Genomic DNA, 17,230 nt, shown 5'->3' on the forward strand with positions numbered 1-17,230 from the left:
TGCTCAGATATTAAAATGAGTGTGCCATATTGAGTCATATTAAGATAGTGACCTACATAATGTCCGTTCAATTTGGGATGGATAAGGATCAGGGATCAATTTAATTCTGGCATATCTTGAAATATACTGATCACAAATTCGTCCTATTTATTTTTAAAGTTGTAAATTACAAATGAAGTATTTTTTTGTAAAACATTTGTGACAATTGAATAGGAAAGGCGGCAACTTCAGCCTGCCACCTCCCCCTACCATGAATGTAATGGGACGTACAGCCTAGTAGGTTTCACTTCCTCAGTAGGTCTACTGTGTGATCAGGAAGTGGAGCGAAGGCGGCCCAGCCAGATATTAAGTATACGAATATCGAAATTTCAACCGAATCAGTATAACGTTTTAAGAAATCAATGTTAGGTATTTGATGATAAGTTTATTGTGATTTATTTTTTAAAAATATTTTGTTTGATTAAAAGTAAGTTTTCTCAACGCACAATTTTGTTTCCTCCTTCAGTTCTCATCACGTCTTGTACAAATGTGAAAATGTAGTTGCACTTCATGTTCAGTATTTTGAACTTCTTTGGTAGAAATTATAGTGGCATCAGAAGTTTACCGTGAGAAATGGTCAAGGAGAGAAAATGCTGTGAGATGTCCTGTTGAAATTTTAGCTATTTGCATGTTGATATTTTGTGACAGAATGGTTGATAGTGGAATTACAGAATATTATATAGGTGTAGTACATGTAACAAACGTTCATTTCCGAATAGGTAAAGAAAATAACTTCGTTGGGTATAGTAATATACTTCCATTTCGAATATTGGCAATATTAAACAAATTAAATTGTGGTATTTCAGTTCATTAAAATGTGTGAGCTAAATTGAAGTTGTCTTGATTATAAGATGAACCCTTCTAGGCATAGGGGGCCAGCTGATGGCCTAAAATGTTCTTTGGAAAGGATTTGAAAAGCCTCTGTCTAAAAGGTGTTTTTTTATCAATTTAACATCAACAATTTGAGGTCTTTTAAAATGCCATTAAAATGTAGTATATTTGAAACGCAATTATATTTGAGAATGCATGGTCAGTTACAAAACCTGCTTTGTTTCGATAATCCACCCCTATGCCTTGAAATACATGTATGTTCTGTACTATTCTAGTTTCATGTTTGTCGCCGTGGCATTTGTGAAATAGTGCTATTTGTAGTTTTCTTCAACAAGGCAGCAAGTCTCTTCTTTCTAGTTAAAAAATACACAAAATTCAGCATTTTCACCTGAATCACCAAGGGACACATAAACCGTTGAAAAGAATTCTACAATCCTTCTTTATTTCTTAATTTCTGTTTTTACTGACGCCAGCAAACTCTTCTGTCTCGTTCTCCATTATAAAAGTGGAATTGAAATGGAATATTGATTTTTGATATTTAAAGGACTGACGTTCACTGTGTGTTTTTCTTGTTATGGACAGATAGGAGGCATATCGTTGTCTTGTTAAGCAATAAATGTCATTTTACGTGGCAAGATAGATTTTGTTTTACTAGAAGCGTATATAATTTACAAATTGTATTTTCCATTTATGGGGGATTTGGAAAAATTCCCTTCTTGAAAAACTGATTTGGTGAATACGATGCATAAGATGGAGAATAAACGTCTTTCTTCTTTTAGTAATTATTTCTGGGTAAAGACAGAGAACCATTCACGTGATTGTGGGTGTAGTATTTTACAAATTTGACTGTTTTCGGCAATTCTCTCTCTTACCAGCATCGTTTATTCCATAGTTCAAAGGATGCAGAAATGATGGATATTTTCTTCTACTTTAGAACAATTTTGTTTAGAAGGCTGCAGAACATTTGCTACAAGAATTTTTAAATTAAAATGAACGTTAGAAAAACAAGAGTTATTGAGATCTGTGCCTCGGATTTTGTGTTACTACATGTATATGTTGGTGATTTTTGATAATAATTTTACAAGGATATTTTTTCAATTCCATATCCCCTATTATAATATGCTATTTAGCATTTATTCGATTTTGTCAATAGCTGCCACAATGTTGAATATAGAATGGAGGAGGAGGCTAGATCCACCATTGTTTTTATGCGAAAAAATTAAATATTTTGTTTTGAGTTATTAAGATCAAACATAACGCCAGTTATTTCGTAGATAGTTTATTTGACAAGTAGAACAAACAAGAATGTGATATTTGTTACACATTAGAATGAATCGTAATGCAGATACAGATATCAATAATTTTGTTTTACATACTCGAACCTTTTTCAACTTGTAGTAATAAAAAGACTTAAGACAATAATGTTTTACAGATATATGTTTAATGAATAAATGAATAAATGATATCAATTTGTTTTGCTCTTAATAAAAAAAAACTTATTGAACATACAAAATGTCTTAGTGTTTTTTTTGATGGCTACATGGCTAGCCTGGGGTTGGGGTTCAATTCCTGGCTCGGGCACTTTGGAATTACAAATGGGGTCGATTACAATTTTCCTTTAGTTACTATAAGAAGAAAGCCTACCCGGGGAGGGTGGGTGGGAACACTTAGAGAAGTAGGTAACGCGCTTGGCTCAGAGACAGAAGGTCCCCAGTTCGATTCCTGGCGCTACTAGGTCCCAGCAAATTACCTTTTGCAAAAATAAACCTAAAATAAACATTAAACTACTACAAATGGATCATGCAAAAGGGGTAAAGCAAGCTGAGACGGTAGCTGAATAGGTAAAGCGTAAGGCCAAGAAGCCTAATAAGACGGCTGACCAACAAGCTGATAACCAAAGGTTCGAGACGAGCTGAAGAAAAGAAAATCGGGAAGAAATGAGCGCACTTTTTTAAACTACATCTATTTCAACTTATGTACGTTTATTACAACAAAAACAAGCAATTGCACCATAAAGATGTATGCAAAAACCGAACAATGTTTTGTTTCTAGATAAAAAGCAATTTTCACAACTACTTGGCATATCGATATATAAATCAGGCTTATATAGAATTATCCATAGATCAATGTGTGAGAGGGTCTATGCATTTTGAAAATCATCGCTCAATATCAATTGCTTTGGTTTAAAGTGTTCTAGAACACTAAAGTCGACATGATATTCTCAGGTTTTTGCCCAGAGTTAAAAAAGAAAGTTGAAGATTTGATGAGATATATTTTACAACTATCGTTCAAAGTTGACATTGGTATATTTGTATTATGTCTGGTCCAAAATTTCACCGAGTGACATTTTTATCCAAATCCAAAGGTGGTAACGATTTCGAAAATTCAAAATGCATATAATCTCATGTAAGCGTTTCCCCCGCACGCCACAACTAACTATGTCGCCATGCTGATGATCACAAAAAACACCAAACAGCAGTCAAATACTATTTAGTTATGTAAATTTGATGAGCGCTTTTCTCATAGAAAAATAAATATGTACCTCATATTTTGCGTCATCTTTTCTTATCTGTAAATATTAAAATCGAATTTTGGTGGCACAATATATAGAGAACGCTTAAATTTAAGCGTTGTGCGAACCAAGAACAGCATGAAGACATGATCAGTTTACAACCCTATCCCAGTCATAGCCATTTTGAATAATCAGATGTAAAGAAAATTGAAAAAGTTCCTTAAAATAACTAAACACATTTACTCAGAAAATGCTTATTAATTCAACGGTCTCCGGTGTTCAGTGATCAAGAAACATTCAACAACAATAACCCAACAGCACGTGCAGGACTGGCATCTAATCTTCCATTTTCTTCGCAATCACCCCTTGATTCCGACCGAAAAAATAGAATTTAGAAAGTATCAGGTACAAGTTCAACATTAAAAAAATCACCCACCTGCAAATTTTTGGTAAAATCTTTCGTCTTACCAATGAAAGTATTTTTCTGATAGTTTTCGTTTCTCATTTTTGATTACGCAAACAAAAAGGATTTTTAGGCGATAATCCAGTAAGCTGACAATTAATTGACTAAAATAAAAGAAATACTAAGCCACAGTGTACCAAATATAAAATTAGATATTTATGTTCATTTTACAAAAAAAAAATCTTTTTCGTGTTATTCCATACAGATTTGATTTCGTGTTTTTATAGAAATATATAGGCTACGGTCTACAAAAGTTAAGCCCATTCTTTTAAAATGTTCATTACCCCCACCCCCCTTTTAAAAAAACATCTTCGCGACAACTGTAGTTCTCGATGCGAATTTGATAAGAATATTTCAAAAATTCAAGTTGTACAAGGATGCGATAAATGCCAGTCCTACATGTAAATTTTAATTGACAAAAGATGCCAAAAGGAAACATTTTTCTACAATTCACTTTTTTCTTTGTGAACATTAAACATTTCCGATTTGTGAAAGGTCGTAAAAACAAAAACATATTAAAGAAAAAAAAAAAAGCTACCCAGCCCATGGTCTGATTTTCTAAAAACAAACATAACCCCATCTCAGCAATAAAACTATGGGTCTATCACTGATCAGACGCACTACTAGTACATGTATATCAAAACACCTGGAACCAAAGGAAGTTTAATCTGACCGTGCGTCATAACTGCATGTTCACAATTTTAGAAAAACCGGCTTCAATACATGTGGGCAATTCTGCAATAACTTGAACACATTTTACAATTTCCTATTGCTGTTTTTTCTCAACAGTCATAATTTGGATTACAACATTTACAGTTTACTGCAGATTAACCTTTCGTTCAGTTCTTCAAATGAACCCACAATAAAATATTCCTGTATGCATTATACGTTGTTGCGACATTTTTTTCCTTTTCAAAAGTTAACTTCATTAAATTAACATTTGTATCAATTTAATGCGAATAAACATTTTCGAGTGCACAATAAAGTATCTTATTACATATTTGCCCACATATTTTACAGTCAAACATATAAAAACCGGTCGTACAGTGTACCAGCACAGTGCTCTACCTGGACATCACGTAGTGATAATTCTAAAACAAGTTTTATGATTTTTTCGTTTTTATACATATCTTCAGCAAGGAAATGTTTTCAACGACATTATTTCTGTTTAAGGAGCATTCAAATTTTTCGTTTCGGGCTTGAGAACTGGAGAGTATAAACAAAATTTATAAATAAATTACAATAAAAACATCAAGTGTGGATAGAGAACCGTAGTACAACTTACAGGTAGTAACTTATCTTAAGTATCAAACCAGCGATATGCAGGGTTGACGCTTGAATTTAGTCCACTTTTATCAGAAGTTTCATGAAAAAAAACACTCGTTACACACTGCACTTCATTTGCTGCACAATTTGATGCAGATTATAGCAACCCAAAGCAAACATTACATTTCAAACCAAATCAAATGTCAACCCTCCAAATTAACTATAAGACAAACTTCGGCACGCGAGACAATCTTGACATGTGTACGGGCACTGTCGAACACGAAGTTGGCGTCTTTGCTGAGGGCGAATCCAATCTCATGAACGGTAGTTAAGAGTCACTGGAATTAGACGAAAATAAATTAAACAAAATTCACGAGACAGTATATAAGGATTCTATAAAGTAGAATATAACCATTGCAGCAATTCATTTCGGAATGCATGACGATATATAAATCAATTATATGAATAAATATATTAAACCAACACATTCTATGCAACCACGAACTTAATTTACAGTGATATTAGTACTATTTTAGTTTACTCTAAAAACAGGAGACACTTGATTCTTTAAAAAAACAAAATGCTATGGTTAGGAATCAAAGGGCACCCAATAAAGAGCTGCGTATACAGTCACCTGCCTTGTCGTCTTGCTTTGTTTAAGATGGAATAACATGTCTCTGGACAACTGGAATAATCGTCTTGCTTCTTTATTGGCAAATGAGTTCCCTCTGGAAAATAATAACAGAAAATAAGCTCTTTTACTTTAAGCCCATTCTGGACTTTTAGGAGAAATGGCGTTCACGTCATTTACATGTCCCCATGGTCAATACGACTTCAATGGAAAATGTACCGTTTTGGGAAAATGTCATCCACACATAATCAGAGGTGTAATCTTATATTATCTCTACGGTACTTACAACAGACTGCTGCAGTTTCAGTGCCAGAATTTCGGCCTACATGTGGAAATTGTAGCAGTGAGACTTCGTTCTTTTCCAACTGACCTTGGTCCTATCTGAATACATCTCAGCAAAGTGACGTGCTCACCTGGTTTACATAATAATGCACCACCCTCCGTACAGAGACCTCGATTTAGGCATTGGTCTTTGTCATGTGATAGGGCACTATTATGGATTCCGATCCCGAGAAGGTAATTCGGGTCTGTAAAATGGCAAAAAAATCAGATTTTATCAGCCATCATGCATGATATCAAGTTACTAGTGTCAGCTGTCATATTTCACCAGTAGAATGAATGAAACCAATAAAAATAAGTCGATGCGACTTTTATCCAATCTAAAAAGTTACATCTCGCGGCGAATCCCTAGGTCAGATCTTATTTCCAAATGAATGAGGTTATTATCATAATCATTACCAGCACAACGCAGTTTGAACATTCAGAGTGACGTATATTGCTCAACTACTATAAATTGTTTACTATAGATTTGTGGAGCCGAAAAGTTTGTACATGTAAATATAACGATTTTTTAATGCCAACTGGTTTATTTTATTCGATGTTCAAATTACTGCATAAACACAGTAAGCACAACTAGAATAGAGGAGAATACTGTTTTATTATGGTGATAAGGGTATACCCCCGGACCTGTTATGGAACAATTTGTTAATAAGATAGCATGTTTCTCAAGGACAACACCTTATAATAAAATAGAAAATAACAATGACAATAATAATAAAAGATGAACTATCAATTAAATAAATAATAATCATCGCATTTTCTTTTTTCGAAAGCTCGCACCAATTTTTAACGCATCGCTGTTAGTCTGTCTCAAGCACATGTTTCGTGATACGTGGTTGTTCAATGGACAACACTCTGCTCCAGTTTTGTACCGTGTTCAACCATCTACAGTGCTGACTTGGTAGCCGTCCGGGTCTGTGGACTCGTCAGTAACAAATCGCTTTATTTTGAGTGCTTTCACTGATGAGGATCCACAGACTCCCGAAGCATACTACAGTAGTCCGGACGTAAAGTATAAAAAAGCGCTTTTTCTTAGGCTGATAATCCAAGTACTAGTGTTTTATAAGAGTGAATCCTTGATTTTATTAAATATTCCAAGCGCAAATCCACTGCTTTTTGTTAATGGTTCGGCGTGTAATGCTAAATTGCCAGTGTAGTGAAGCGAAATGTGGTGCCGACCCTCCCCCCCCCCCCCCCCCCCCCCAAACTTGGGAGTGGGGTTCGTGATCCGAAGAGGGCCCCGAAAATTTTTACTTTAGAGGGCAAACTGTGCCATTTGGTACGGTTTAAACTTGTCAAAAATCTAATTTCAAGAGGGGACCAGAAATCGAAGGGGGGGGGGGGTCAGGACCCCCAGACCCCCTATAAATCCGTCATTGAATGTTGATAAGCACACCCAGCCGTTTGCCGATTTAAGTTTTCAGGTTTTTATGCTTAACTTTATCAGTTAAACTGTCCATCACATAACTTAAAAACTGATTGGTTATTTCATGCACAAGTCCACCCTCTTCCTGGTGGGCACTCCCAATAACACCCTGTAATCAACCTCTAACAGATTACTGGCTTCGGAATAAAGGACGTTAAAATTTGAACTGCAAGGTGTGAAGCATTATCTGAACAACTTGTACAACTTGGCTTCCCATGTATGAATTTTATCAAACAATGGCTTCCTCTGACTGAGTTAATACAACATCATGTATGAAAGTTTTAAAAGTACTAATTACACTTTTTTCTATACTATGGTTCCTGACACACAGATGAGTCTAACATGCCTTGTAACTGTCCCTCTGAGTGTGACATTAGGGTAATATAATCGGCAATCACTAGCAGAGCAGATTTTGATCAACCAGTTTAACTCCTAGGTTTCCTGATTGCCCTCAGTCTCAGAATTCATTTCAGTCTCAGTAACAGAATAAGTACTATCGTTGTCACATTCTAAAGCAACTCCCATCCGAAATGATAGAAGTGGTGGCGCCGTTGTATAATGCTCTTGTATGGAATCAAATGTACAGACAAAAAGCAGAAAATAAGGTACAAAATAGGCTACTGGCAAGTTTGATGCAATATTACATTATGCTTAACTGTAAAGTCAACATCAAATTTTAATTATGCACAACAGGTAATACCAATGTAAGTAAAATGTGTAACAAGCATAAGGCTCCAGGCCCAAGAGAAAAATAAAAGTTTCACAAAAAATTGCATTAGTTTAAAGAGTATAATCCAACAGAGCTGGCTTTTTAATTTGAGCTGTATGTCAATCCTAAGAATCATTCTTGTAAGTTTAAATATTATAAGTAACACAATTTTCTTTTCATAACGTTTGTGGCGGCAGTGCACCAAGCTGATGATTAACAATTGAATTACCACCAATTTTTAATTATCTACTACAAATAACATGGACATTTAGAAAATTTGATTACCTCTGAGCTTCATGAAAATGCCAATTTGTGAAAAATTAAAACTTCACAAAAATGATTAACTTCCAGAAAAAAGGCAATTAGACTGCTTTTCCAACTCCGGCTGCATTTCAGTCCTGTGTTTCTGCTGTGCGAATTTGAAAATCATAAATGAAATGTTTTTTTCCTTTATAATGGTCATTATGGCGGCAGTGTCCAAAATAGGATTTTCTTTACTTTTGATGCAATATTACATGATGCTTAACAGCATAATGACCATCAGTTTTTAATAATAAAATATAAGTATCATGGATATTCAGAAAATGTGACTAGCAAAAGTCTTCAAGCCTATGGAGGATTGAAGTCACCTTAAAAATGCCAAAAATGTGAAAAATTAAAATTTCACACACACTGTATATATTTGATAATCTAAAAGACCACGAATCCCAAGAAATGCCAGGAATTGACAAATTTCAGAATTCATGAGGATTTATGAGATTTTGCAAATTTTCTGGCCTAATTTGACACACTCTACGATTCAGTTACAATATAGGTACGATAGTGTTACGAATATTCGTGGGATTCGGCTGGAATTGCAAGAATATTGTCAAGAATTCACTACAATTTTTTGGAATCAGGAGTTTGTGGCCAAAATTTTGAACACCTCAAAATTTTGGCCACGAAATTCCCAATTGATCAAGAATTGCAAGAACTGACTACGATTAAATACGAATCTGTTAAGAACTTCACAAACTGATTACGATTCAACCATAAATCCTGAAATTTGTCAATTCCTGGCGATTCCTGGTCTGTGTGAAATAGGGGCATAAGACACATCTGTGTCTGTACATAAAAAGTTACGGGAAAGGTCCTGTTATACATGTATCAAGTGACTTCAGTTTTTATATTTGAATTTTTCGATGATTGTCTTTAAGCAAACCCGTTTGATTAACAGTATAATTACAGCACTCTTGGGGACACAAAGTCACCTGGACTAGGAAACTAATACTATACGTGTACTTTCTTTATGTTATTTTCAAAAAAGTGCTGAAAGACACAAAATGGTTAGAATTTCTTTTATTCCAACTGAAATGCACCCCCCCCCAAAAAAAAAAAAAATAAATAAATAAATAAATAAATAAAATAAAATAAAAATAAATAGTAACAAAACCAATATTCTTTTTTTATTAATCAATGTGTTCATATTGGTAATATATCCATTACATACAGTTAAATAATGAAGACTATTATTTTTCAAATATTTATCTTGCAAAGCTACAATTATGATACATAAACGATGATTCTAAGAAAGACATAAAAGTCATCAAAACATCTAAAATAAATTTTCAAGAACTATGTTAAAATTGAAATCAATAAATATATGTGAAAAAATCGAACATTTCCTTAAAAGATTACAGGTACATAATAACAAAAACTACGTCTTAAGCCCTTTTAAATGTAATTTTCAATGAATCAAAGAAACAGTATTTATATAAATTAGAATAATACATTTCGTACATGTACACATGTTCGCATGTAAATTCATCTGCACTGTGTTCATACTTTATAAAGAAAATATAGTTTCAAACAGCTGAGGCTTGAGGCTGCTGCCATTAAAAGTGTACCCTCTCTCTAACTGCTGTATGTGATGAGTGCACTGTTAAGTACTTTCCTTGCCAGTAACTCTAGTGAAACTAAAGACACAACTATCATTCCCACTTAGACTGAGCTGTTGAAGAAATAGTCAATGTTCTCTTTTAAAACATTGCATTACCTTGATGGGTTGATGTGAGTAAATATGTAAAACGTAACAGTCAGTGTATAAGTGACTTATTAGTGGTGAAAAACTGGGATAATTTCATTTATTTGGCACCCTTCAATACCAGTTTGTATGCATGTGTTGTGGATATCAGTGTTATTGACTACCCAGGTTCTACATGATATTGCTATTCACTGCAGAATTTACAGTTAAAAGAGACTGGGATAACTTTATCAGTTGACTGTGTCTAATGACTGTGTCTAATGAATTTGTATTTTTGGACAATAAATTTGATAAAAACTTTAAATTACTTTGAAAAACCATAGCTTAAAAAAGTAAGGCGTTAATATTTTAGACAAATCTACTCCAATGTTTGTGAAATTTGTACAAATGAGGCTTACAAACAAAAAAATCTGTGATGAGTTTATCAGCTGACTGTGATTAATCAAAATGTATTTTTTTAACAGGCAAAATCCCCAGATTTACACAGTTGGACGTTAATAACTCTGTGAAATGAACTTCGATGTTACTTGGACTTGGATGATTGTGAAACTTACAACTGTAGCTTGACAAACGAAATAATCTGAAATAAGCTCTTCAGCTGCCTGTGTGTAATTTAAAGTATTTTTTTCTGACAATACATTAAAAGAAACTGAAAATTACATTGAAAACACATTGAAAATTCAAAAGCTTAAAACAGTTAAACATTAATAATTTTGACAAATCTGTTCCAGTGTTTGTGAAATTTGAATAAATGAAGCTTAAAAACATGAAAATCTGATATAATATTATCAGTAGACTGTGTGTAATGAAAGTGATTTTTCAGACAATATATTTGAGAAAACTAAAAATTACGTTAAAAAGACTGACAATTTTCATGGATAAAAACAGTTGAATGTGATAATTTTGATAAATCTACTCCAATTTTCGTGAAATATGGTAATAATTTAAGTAAAGTCTGCCTGAGTCTAATGAAAGGGATTTTTCAGACAATATATTGAAGAAAACTGAAAATAATGTTGAAAACAACAGCAAATTCCATTGATTAAAATAATTAAATGTCAATAATTTTGACAAATGTGGTCTAATATTTGTAAAATTTGTACAAATGATGCTTAACAACTGTAAAAATCTGAGAAAAGATTATCAGTTGCCTGAGTCTAATGAAACGGATTTTTTCACACAATATATCTGAGAAAACTGAAAATTACATTGAAATCAATGGCAAGTTATATGGCTTAAAATAGTTAAACATTAATAATTTTGACAAAACTGGTCCAATCTTTGTGAAATTTGTGTAAATGATGCTTTACAACAATAAAAATATGAGAAAAATTTATCACGCCCTGTGTCTAATTTAAGTGTATTTTATTGCCAATTCATATCAGAAGAGTGAGAATTTACGAAAACAAATATTTCAATATTCCAATAAATCATTTTATCTCAAATAAAACATCAAATGTGATGACTTGTGTTTGTTTGTGTAGAAAGTGGCAAATTACCTATTATTGTCTTCTGACATACAACATATACCCATTCAAGACTTCTCCTTACTACCAATACAAGATGCCGATTCCTCCTTACAGTGGGTTTCTGGAATCGGTCCGTTAGCACACCATTTGACCATGTCCTAAATCTTCCCACATATTATGTATTGTACACATGAATGAGACATAGCACTGCTCTTGATGTTGTCTCTCAATGCCTGTTTTTTTCTTAGCCATGAAGAGACAGAAAGAGTCTGCCAACCAAGAAGCCACAAGGCTGCAATATGGAAGGTTTACCTGGAAAAAGGGCAAATTACATGGAATAAAATAGTTAAATGTTAATTATTTTGACAAATATGGTCTAATGTTTGTGAAATTTGTACAAATGATGCCTAATAACAATAAAAATCTGACATAAGCTTATCAATTGACTGTGTGTAATGAAAACTACTTTTCGGACAATATACTGAAGAAAACCGATAATAATGTGAAAACAAAGGCAAATTTCAAGGATTAAAATAGTTAAATGTTAATAATTTTGACAAATGTGGTCTAATGTTTCTGAAATTTGTACATATGATGCCTAATAACAATAAAAATCTGACATAAGCTTATCAATTGACTGTGTGTAATGAAAACTATTTTTCGGACAATATACTTAAGAAAACCGAAAATAACGTTGAAAACAGAGGCAAATTTCAAGGATTAAAATAGTTAAATGTTAATAATTTTGACAAATGTGGTCTAATATTTGTGAAATTTGTACAAATGATGCTTGACAACTGTAAAAATCTGAGATAAGATTATCAGTTGCCCGAGTCTAATGAAACAGATTTTTTCACACAATATATTTGAGAAAACTGAAAATTACATTGAAATCAATGGCAAGTTATTTGGCTTAAAATAGTTAAACATTAATAATTGTGACAAAACTGGTCCAATCTTTGTGAAATTTGTGTAAATGATGCTTTACAACAATAAAAATCTGAGAAAAGCTTATCACCTCACTGTGTCTAATTTAAGTGTATTTTATTGCCAATTCATATCAGAAGAGTGAGAATTTACGAAAACAAATATTTCAATATTCCAATAAATCATTTTATCTCAAATAAAACATCAAATGTGATGACTTGTGTTTGTTTGTGTAGGAAGTGGCAAATTACCTATTATTGTCTTCTGAAAAACAACATATACCCATTCAAGACTTCTCCTTACTACCAATACAAGATGCCGATTCCTCCTTACAGTGGGTTTCTGGAATCGGTCCGTTAGCACACCATTTGACCATGTCCTAAATCTCCCCACATATTATGTATTGTACACATGAATGAGACATAGCACTGCTCTTGATGTTGTCTCTCAATGCCTGTTTTTTTCTTAGCCATAAAGAGACAGAAAGAGTCTGCCAACCAAGAAGCCACAAGGCTGCAATATGGAAGGTTTACCTGGAAAAAGGGCAAATTACATGGAATAAAATAGTTAAATGTTAATAATTTTGACAAATGTAGTCTAATATTTGTGAAATTTGTACAAATGATGCTTAACAACTGTAAAAATCTGAGACAAGATTATCAGTTGCATGAGTCTAATGAAACAGATTTTTTCACACAATATATCTGAGAAAACTGAAAATTACATTGAAATCAATGGCAAGTTATATGGCTTAAAATAATTAAACATTAATAATTGTGACAAAACTGGTCCAATCTTTGTGAAATTTGTGTAAATGATGCTTTACAACAATAAAAATATGAGAAAAGCTTATCACGCCCTGTGTCTATTTTAAGTTTTTTTTATTGCCAATTCATATCAGAAGAGAGAGAATTTATGAAAACAAATATTTCAATATTCCAATAAATCATTTTATCTCAAATAAAACATCAATTGTGATGACTTGTGTTTGTTTGTGTAGAAAGTGGCAAATTACCTATTATTGTCTTCTGAAAAACAACATATACCCATTCAAGACTTCTCCTTACTACCAATACAAGATGCCGATTCCTCCTTACAGTGAGTTTCTGGAATCGGTCCGTTAGCACACCATTTGACCATGTCCTAAATCTTCCCACATATTATGTATTGTACACATGGATGAGACATAGCGCTGCTCTTGATGTTGTCTTTCAATTCCTGTTTTTTTCTTAGCCATGAAGAGACAGGAAGAGTCTGCCTACCAAGAAGCCACAAGGCTGCAATATGGAAGGTTTACCTGGAAAAAGGGCAAATTTCATGGAATAAAATAGTTGAATGTTAATAATTTTGACAAATGTGGTCAAATGTTTGTGAAATTTGTACAAATGATGCTTAACAACTGTAAAAATCTGAGATAAGATTATCAGTTGCCTGAGTCTAATGAAACAGATTTTTTCACACAATATATTTCAGAAAACTGAAAATTACATTGAAATCAATGACAATTTATATGCCTTAAAATAGTTAAACATTAATAATTTTGACAAAACTGGTCCAATCTTTGTGAAATTTGTGTAAATGATGCTTTACAACAATAAAAATCTGAGAAAAGCTTATCACCTCACTGTGTCTAATTTAAGTGTATTTTATTGCCAATTCATATCAGAAGAGTGAGAATTTACGAAAACAAATATTTCAATATTCCAATAAATCATTTTATCTCAAATAAAACATCAAATGTGATGACTTGTGTTTGTTTGTGTAGGAAGTGGCAAATTACCTATTATTGTCTTCTGAAAAACAACATATACCCATTCAAGACTTCTCCTTACTACCAATACAAGATGCCGATTCCTCCTTACAGTGGGTTTCTGGAATCGGTCCGTTAGCACACCATTTGACCATGTCCTAAATCTTCCCACATATTATGTATTGTACACATGGATGAGACATAGCACTGCTCTTGATGTTGTCTCTCAATGCCTGTTTTTTTCTTAGCCATGAAGAGACAGAAAGAGTCTGCCAACCAAGAAGCCACAAGGCTGCAATATGGAAGGTTTACCTGGAAAAAGGGCAAATTACATGGAATAAAATAGTTAAATGTTAATTATTTTGACAAATGTGGTCTAATGTTTGTGAAATTTGTATAAATGATGCCTAATAACAATAAAAATCTGACATAAGCTTATCAATTGACTGTGTGTAATGAAAACTATTTTTCGGACAATATACTGAAGAAAACCGAAAATAACGTTGAAAACAGAGGCAAATTTCAAGGATTAAAATAGTTAAATGTTAATAATTTTGACAAATGTAGTCTAATATTTGTGAAATTTGTACAAATGATGCTTAACAACTGTAAAAATCTGAGATAAGATTATCAGTTGCCTGAGTCTAATGAAACAGATTTTTTCACACAATATATTGAAGAAAACTGAAAATTACATTGAAATCAATGACAATTTATATGCCTTAAAATAGTTAAACATTAATAATTTTGACAAAACTGGTCCAATCTTTGTGAAATTTGTGTAAATGATGCTTTACAACAATAAAAATATGAGAAAAGCTTATCACGCCCTGTGTCTATTTCAAGTTTTTTTTATTGCCAATTCATATCAGAAGAGAGAGAATTTATGAAAACAAATATTTCAATATTCCAATAAATCATTTTATCTCAAATAAAACATCAAATGTGATGACTTGTGTTTGTTTGTGTAGAAAGTGGCAAATTACCTATTATTGTCTTCTGAAAAACAACATATACCCATTCAAGACTTCTCCTTACTACCAATACAAGATGCCGATTCCTCCTTACAGTGGGTTTCTGGAATCGGTCCGTTAGCACACCATTTGACCATGTCCTAAATCTTCCCACATATTATGTATTGTACACATGGATGAGACATAGTGCTGCTCTTGATGTTGTCTCTCAATGCCTGTTTTTTTCTTAGCCATGAAGAGACATGAAGAGCCTGCCAACCAAGAAGCCACAAGGCTGCAATATGGAAGGTTTACCTGGAAAAAGGGCAAATTTCATGGAATAAAATAGTTAAATGTTATTAATTTTGACAAATATGGTCTAATGTTTCTGAAATTTGTATAAATGATGCCTAATAACAATAAAAATCTGACATAAGCTTATCAATTGACTGTGTGTAATGAAAACTATTTTTCGGACAATATACTTTAGAAAACCGAAAATAACGTTGAAAACAGAGGCAAATCTCAAGGATTAAAATAGTTAAATGTTAATAATTTTGACAAATGTGGTCTAATATTTGTGAGATTTGTACAAATGATGCTTGACAACTGTGAAAATCTGAGATAAGATTATCAGTTGCCTGAGTCTAATGAAACGGATTTTTTCACACAATATATTTGAGAAAACTGAAAATTACATTGAAATCAATGGCAAGTTATTTGGCTTAAAATAGTTAAACATTAATAATTGTGACAAAACTGGTCCAATCTTTGTGAAATTTGTGTAAATGATGCTTTACAACAATAAAAATCTGAGAAAAGCTTATCACCTTACTGTGTCTAATTTAAGTGTATTTTATTGCCAATTCATATCAGAAGAGTGAGAATTTACGAAAACAAATATTTGAATATTCCAATAAATCATTTTATCTCAAATAAAACATCAATTGTGATGACTTGTGTTTGTTTGTGTAGGAAGTGGCAAATTACCTATTATTGTCTTCTGAAAAACAACATATACCCATTCAAGACTTCTCCTTACTACCAATACAAGATGCCGATTCCTCCTTACAGTGAGTTTCTGGAATCGGTCCGTTAGCACACCATTTGACCATGTCCTAAATCTTCCCACATATTATGTATTGTACACATGGATGAGACATAGCGCTGCTCTTGATGTTGTCTTTCAATTCCTGTTTTTTTTCTTAGCCATGAAGAGACAGGAAGAGTCTGCCTACCAAGAAGCCACAAGGCTGCAATATGGAAGGTTTACCTGGAAAAAGGGCAAATTTCATGGAATAAAATAGTTAAATGTTAATAATTTTGACAAATGTGGTCAAATGTTTGTGAAATTTGTACAAATGATGCTTAACAACTGTAAAAATCTGAGATAAGATTATCAGTTGCCTGAGTCTAATGAAACAGATTTTTTCACACAATATATTGAAGAAAACTGAAAATTACATTGAAATCAATGACAATTTATATGCCTTAAAATAGTTAAACATTAATAATTTTGACAAAACTGGTCCAATCTTTGTGAAATTTGTGTAAATGATGCTTTACAACAATAAAAATATGAGAAAAGCTTATCACGCCCTGTGTCTATTTTAAGTTTTTTTTATTGCCAATTCATATCAGAAGAGAGAGAATTTATGAAAACAAATATTTCAATATTCCAATAAATCATTTTATCTCAAATAAAACATCAAATGTGATGACTTGTGTTTGTTTGTGTAGAAAGTGGCAAATTACCTATTATTGTCTTCTGAAAAACAACATATACCCATTCAAGACTTCTCCTTACTACCAATACAAGATGCCGATTCCTCCTTACAGTGGGTTTCTGGAATCGGTCCGTTAGCACACCATTTGACCATGTCCTAAATCTT

General features: G+C 32.8%; 2 long non-coding RNA genes across 2 annotated transcripts in view; both read right to left on the bottom strand.

Annotated features, from left to right (window-relative positions):
• The window catches only part of LOC106181189 (uncharacterized), a 163,150-nt gene that overhangs the window by 5,037 nt on the left and 140,883 nt on the right, over nucleotides 1–17,230 (bottom strand). The gene's annotated exons all lie outside the window — the stretch shown is intronic.
• On the bottom strand, nucleotides 3,118–6,184 carry LOC106181167 (uncharacterized). Its single transcript, XR_015331198.1, has 3 exons — nucleotides 6,029–6,184; nucleotides 5,750–5,839; nucleotides 3,118–5,449 (listed from the first exon to the last, which is right to left on the bottom strand). It is a non-coding gene; the product is annotated as an uncharacterized LOC106181167 (long non-coding RNA).

Source organism: Lingula anatina, chromosome 9, assembly GCF_051362555.1.
Source record: "Lingula anatina isolate TDL-2025a chromosome 9, LinAna3.0, whole genome shotgun sequence".
Classification (NCBI taxonomy): Eukaryota; Metazoa; Brachiopoda; class Lingulata; order Lingulida; family Lingulidae; genus Lingula; species Lingula anatina.